This window comes from Rhodnius prolixus, unplaced genomic scaffold (genome assembly GCF_049639745.1).
Source record: "Rhodnius prolixus isolate KJV_2025 unplaced genomic scaffold, Rpr scaffold_5, whole genome shotgun sequence".
In the NCBI taxonomy this organism is placed as follows: Eukaryota; Metazoa; Arthropoda; class Insecta; order Hemiptera; family Reduviidae; genus Rhodnius; species Rhodnius prolixus.
In genome coordinates, this window is record NW_027411624.1 from 21,491,838 (window position 1) to 21,498,658 (window position 6,821).

Genomic DNA, 6,821 nt, shown 5'->3' on the forward strand with positions numbered 1-6,821 from the left:
TAATTGCCGGTTCAGATCTTTTACTCTCTTTATTTAATATTAACAATGAATTCAAGTTGAAATGTATTTACTATTATTTGGCAAGCGCTTTAGTTGAGAGATCAAAATTTGTTAATTGTATTTTTGGTAGATATAAGGATATCTCTTTTTAAGAATAAATCAAAATTTTCAGTTACTCAACTTAATTTTATGAAGGAATTTGCACCAACAATTAGTACTTTCATTAGAATATATTGTTTTTGTAACATTTATATTTTCGTGTTTTAAGGTTACAATTTTATTTTTTGTATTTTCATTTTCCATTGTCGCTCTTATTGTCTAGCAGAGGCCAACTCTTTTGCTACAAAATATATTTTCTATAAAGCATTAGGTAAACAATAATAAATAATAAACTAATACCTCCACTCATTGGTGCCACAATATTTATAAGGAGTTCTTGATGTTTTGTACATAATAAAAACATTAAAGTCAAAAGTACAATTAATATTTCAACCGCTAACCCTTAGTTATTCAGTATCAATAAGCTGTACACCGATGAATGTAATAAAAGAAAAAAAGGCTCTTATATTATTTCATATTTCATAAAAGCCATATGAGTGGCTGTAATGTACGTCTTAATAAATTAGTGTTAGTTTCCCTCTCCACTCTGCATATTATTGTATCACCATTATTACAAATAAAGTCAGTCACAGTTCAGTTGTGCTTGCTCTATCACCTCCTCATATATCACATGGCGCAGTCGGTAGGACAAGCTTTTTAATTTAAGGGACATTAAGTCTTACTCAGATCATTTCCGGAATAAGATGAGGTTTTCTTACCACAGGCAATACAGGAATATGAGCTACAAGAAGGGACACCTAGTAATCCAAGAGCAGGATATTAAATTTCTGAGTCCAGTGCAATATCTCTGAAAAATAGTATTCAACACCCTAACCTAAATACATATTTAAAGTATTTTTGAGAATTCTGAGTTTAATGGTGTTAAATTTTCAGGCATGTTACATTTCCTTCATGTACCTGAGTGGAACATTGTCAAGAGTTTGACTCCAGATTGGCGCATTGTTGAATTATGTTCCGTTTCGTACAGCACGAATATAGCTTAAAGGCAAGCCTTGGAAATATTATTTATTCAGTACCTAGATTGTTAAGTTTAATAGCATTCAACTAAAATATTATAGAGGTAGTGACTGTCTTACAAAACGATAAACTATTGAAAATTTTAATAGTAAATCTTTTATATGAATAATAATGTCTAGTGCCGCCCAAAAGATGTGAAATGTATGAGTATGTAGGAAGAAATGTCTTAGTATAAAGGAGTTCATTAGTAAATGTTCCATTAACGAAATAATTCCTATTTATTTACTTGTATAACCACTCGCACATATACAAACGTCAATCAAATAAAATGAAAGAGTCAGAATTTAGATGTCAAATCTACTTTAAGCAGTTAGAAATGACGTTAGGTTGAAGGGAAGGCGGGCGAAAGAGACATTGAAGTTGAAAGGTGGCAATTCCACTTAGACATTATAATAATAGTAATGTTAAAGGCTATTAACTCTTCAATGTCAGTCACCCAACCAACAACAACAACAACATTGCAACTTTCCTCTAATATAACCTATTCCTACTGCTTTATTTACTTTATTATTATTTTCTAAAATAATCGCCACTTTTCATTTTAGCTCTTTCATAGAATTGTTAGGAACAAATAACATTAAATATTTAAAGATTAGTAATGTTAAATAAACTTTTTTTGTGGTGCCAAACTTTACCATGAACTATGCAAGAAATTTTCAATGGGACAACATTCTGTGCCGGTTCCTACTGAGAAAAAAAAACATATATGGTTAATCAGTTACATGCTTATTGATGATAGTTAGTTAGCAGTGGCTAGTAGAGTGCCCATCTTGTTGACTTTGCTGCAGCAAACTTTGGCGAATAGCTGACAGGAACTTTATTTTTTGTATGCTTCTGTCCTTAGCGCTTCCAACCTCAAAACTTGCAACTTTACCAAGCAATTATGTTTTAATGGCTCCTTTAAACGCTTTTTGATGAACCATAAAAAGGTTCAGACTCAAATGCACAGACAATTGTGGGCACCAGCGCTGTCTCAAAGAATATGCCTAATTTCTTAGGCTTATCAATGTATGAAGTCTTAAATATGTGCTGCTACAAAACGCATTAGCAGTATCAGTTCCAGAATCATGCCATATTAAATTTGGGTGCACAACTAGTTTCTTACATAGCCTCTTAAATACTGTACTGCACCAATTCAAAATTTGTCTATTTAAAGAGGTGATTTTCGACCTAACACGTCTTAATTTTGTGCTTACAACGTTAGCGAATGGAGCCATCATCAGTACTTCTATAAAAGGGCATTAACATCAGGGGTGGTTATCCTGACTGATGCCTCTTCCATGGAACGTTCATGGAGATGAAATAAACAAGAATTACAGCATTGTATGGATTATTTAATCGAGACCTAATACCAGGACAAGTGTTCAGTGAATCCGCAATTTTAGTTATTAAAAAAAATAAGCAATTATGATACCCATTTGGGTACAAAGCTTCTGAAGGCTTCTAGGCTGCGGACTACTACAGATCAAAGCACACGAAGCCGATGATTTTATAGTATTTCTCAACTTCCAGATTCAAATTCACAGATAAGTTGCAGTACGTGGTAACAGCTCAATAATGGTTCAGCATTCGATTGTGCTTTGGGCAAACTCAATGCATCTGTTTAAGGCAAATTGTGCCAGGATAAGTTGGCGTACCACAAAATAAGGAGAACAAAACCTTTACAATGAAGGGCAATCCATCCCTCTTGTGAAGCCTGTGCTCTTCGGTGGACTAAGCGAAAAGCTTCTCTAGATGGAGCTAAAGAAGTAGGCTTCAGCGAAGCCAACATCTGGAGTGACCTATGACTGGTACATTACATTTTCCTCGATTTTTATTTAATTTATAGTTAATTATGAGCCATTAATGTTGATTACCCGGTTTTAGGTTAGAAAAATGGTCAGCAATAAAAGTGAATTTATGATAAAAATAAAAGCTGTAATATTTTACCACTGGTATGTAGTTTCCTTACTGTTCAGAAAATTATCCCTGCAGCGTACAAAATAGTGGTTGAATTGCCATGTTGGCAAGCAAGCGGGTACCTGGTGGCTTGATTTAGTGCAATCCAGCTTCAAAAGGTACTCCAAGAGAGTTATATTCAGTGTTGGGTTGTAATTTCTAACATTATTTCAAACTGTTATGTACAGAATGGCCAGCGTGCCGCCTCCGGCTACTGCCTCATCCCCGATGTAGATGGAAATGTGGCAACCTGCTTTCTCACTAATGTATGGCAACATCTACATACTCAGTTACACCCTAAATTGTAGAAATATTATTATTTCTAACCTCTAGTTACAATTTCTCATAAATTTATTTATAACAGAATCTTTTAATTATCTAAATGATGTGAGCATATTTCAACATTATAGTTACCGAACAATTAATGGTATGTTTTGCTAAAAATAAATGATATATTTTTTTTTTACTCTTAATTAAAACTTGTGCTGAGGCAAACCAGCGAAGGGATCTTACAAATAGGGAGATTTGCATATTTTCGGACAGCCATGCTGCACTGAAGGCCCTTATTTCCTTCAGAGCCTTCCTTCCTATCTTTTCTCTGGTTTGGGAATGTAAGAAGGCCCTGGAACAACTGGCTCGGTAAAGTTCGACTGGAATGGGTGCCAGGTCATGTGGGGATCAAGAGGAATGAAACAGCCGATCAACGGACCAGGAACGGAGCTGACACTTCTTTCATTGGCCCGGAACCTGTTACAGGGATCACCAACGGTGTGCAATTCGTACGGCTTTCAGAAACTGGATCTGAAGAGAGAAAATAACTGGCTGATGTGTCCTGGGGATAAACACAGTAATACTATGATGCCTTGGCAGTGTAAACGGAGATCGAAAGAGACTCTGTGTTTGGGTAGAAATCAGATTACTCTGATTACAGGCTTATTCTCAGAGGCAAGCTAGGTTCAGGAAGCATCTGTACAAGATGGGGCTGATTATCTCGGAACTGTTTTACAGATTGTGTTAGGAAGAGGAGTCAGCCTCTCACTTGTTGTTCGATTGCTATCGAGTGATTGCGCACTGAAATGTTTGGCTCTTCCAAAAAGAACTAGTTGGGAAATCCTCGATCTAAAGGGGAAAGGTACAATAAGTCTCTTTTGGCTGTGGTGCTGTGGGGCATAGGTCCCGTCCCACTATTTGAATCTTTATCTTATTTCTTTTAATACTTACATTTACAGCTATTTGTCAAATTATCTAAGGAAGTAACTAACAAGTGAAGAAGTTAGTGGAAACAATTTTGTAGTGTGCCATCTGTAAATTAGTTTTTTATTTTTTTCACTTTATTAGCCATATTTACAACTACAACTAATGTTGCATCAAGTAAATTTGATCATCCTGGTTCAGTTCACTTGTAATGTTATGGTTAGAGCAATCACCCATTAGTGAAACTCTTTCTCAATGACTAAATAAATCTGTGGCCACTCAGCGAAGTACAATTAAATAAATAAATAAAAACTATTTCAAGGTTTGAATAGGAAATTGTAAAAGTGCATCAAGAAGAAGGATCGTAGTATTTTAATGCGAAATATCTTATATTTCAGTTTATCAAGCAGTTCAGGCATCTTTTAATGTTGCTCTCTTTAAAGCATTTCTTTCTTAATAGAAATTAAACCTTCCATCAAGTGAAGATGATCTGAGAGATTCATATCTTTTGCTTTGAGGGTTCAGGCGCAAAAACCATCCCAATCTTATCGTAGCATTTTCGTAATTCTTACTTTATTTTCTGAGAAAGAAAATAAATTTTATTTTGATTTAATCGGTAAATCACAGGTTTCTGTTAGTTTAAAATCCTTGTTTATTTATGTTATTTACCTGTTTCATGAGTAACAAATAATTACAAGCTGCATGAAAATAAAATTTTGCTTGAAACGCCCTTAAACGAATGACAGAAGAAACTGGTTATTTTAAAATTTGTATTGAATGAACGAATTGTAATTTCTCCTTCTACTTGCTGTGTCAGTTTATAAGGTAAAATGTAATCATCAACGGCTGTTCATCGTTCACAGAAATCCTACATTTGATGAAGATGGCAATGAGGTTTAATTTTGTGTTTATTTTTATAGTTGTTGCCAAAAAGTTTGCAAAAAGAAAGAAAACTTTTCTATCCCATAAAATGTGGGTAGTTAACTGTAAGCTATTACTAGAATTAAGTGTCTTTTTTTTTTGGCCAACTTGAATAATCGCAACGTTTTTACAGAAGTTATATAAAGAGAAACGCTGGGAATGATGAATGCTGGTAATTCTGTGAAGAGGATAGCAAGAAAATGCGGTGGTAGGTAATAATTCAAAAAAAAACTCGTTGCATTGTGTGTTTGTAGGCAGTTCTAGCGCAGCGGTTTTAGCCAGCTTTTACCCAATTACACTGAACTGGCTCGTTTATCAAACCAAGCTTTCCAACCACTTCAAAAAAGCAGTCTACACCGGGAGAGAAACAGTTTTATATTATCATAGTATTCATAGCATAAAGTAAGTCTTTAGGATGGGAAAAGGTGTAAACAAAGAGAAGTGGAAATTGAGAGAGTTAGTGTTTTCCTTGTCAAAACGCTTCATTAGAAGAGCAAGATCTAAATGGGAAAACTCGTCCGTCTTCGCTACATCTCTTTTCTCACTCCAAACCACAAGCTTTCCGTCCGGGTTATTTATGCTAGGAGAATTCATTTTCAGTTATTTTTCTGTTTCTAATAACTGCTATTCTGAATTTCCATTCTGTTCTTACTTCTGTATACATAAAACAAAATTAAAAAATTACCAATTTCTTCAGCCACCTTAAAAGAAACATAAAGAAAAAAATTAATATTACTAAAAGTAAATAAGTACAATATTTATGAATTTGTCTTCAAAAAGGTCTTAAGAAAGTACAGAATTACCTGGGGAAAAAATATTTTAATGAAGGCAAATTAATTGTGCTTATCGTTATTCTTTTTCTTCTTCTTTTTAAACTAGAAATGTGTTTCTCTCCTTTGTTTCGACCACAGACAGTTTGAATGTGACATATTTCAAGATGTCTGCGATTAGTTTTACTAATGGCTCAGAGGAAGGAATTTTAAGTGATCACGCCACGTATTACAATATTTAAAAACATTATTATTATTTAGGTTTTTTTCATGCAAAAGATGGAAAAGCGTGCACACGTACAGAATAAATAACATTCTGCACTCTCAAAGAAAAATACGATAGGTGGTATGCAATTGAAAAATGAACTCCATTCACGTAAGGAAGTTTATATTTAAGTTGTTGCGGGTTTGTATTATTAAGTATTTGTGGGTAGAAAGACAGATTAAATTTACAGCAACGACTTGTAGCGTAGCATATAAATATTCTACTAAATCCAGCCGCTTTTATAACAAGATATTAATGAGAACAGATCAGTCACTGTTTTTCCCCCGCTTACAATTGCCTCTAAAACCAGAGCGAATGTTAAGATTTCCAGCCCTTATTTGGTATCACCATAGTACGTAATGCTAATAAATCAGTAATGTCTCCAGACTGTATGGTAACCAACGATTGTAATTCGTAAGCACGTGGCAAAGTGGGTATCTGCTCAAAACAATAAACAATTTTTCATTAGCAATTTCTTTCGTCAATTTATTATATTTTTACAAAACAATATACTTGAGAGTTAAATTCATTGACATTAACTGAAAACGCTGTTTTCATACATTTTTTTCTCCCCAAGCTTGTTGATCATTTTAAGA

General features: G+C 34.1%; 1 long non-coding RNA gene across 1 annotated transcript; it reads left to right on the forward strand.

Moving 5' to 3' along the window:
* Positions 1 to 693: 693 nt before the first annotated feature.
* Positions 694 to 3,484, forward strand: LOC141458093 (uncharacterized). The gene is made up of 3 exons (XR_012460738.1): positions 694 to 2,927; positions 3,004 to 3,194; positions 3,264 to 3,484. It is a non-coding gene; the product is annotated as an uncharacterized lncRNA (long non-coding RNA).
* The last annotated feature ends 3,337 nt before the right edge of the window (positions 3,485 to 6,821 follow it).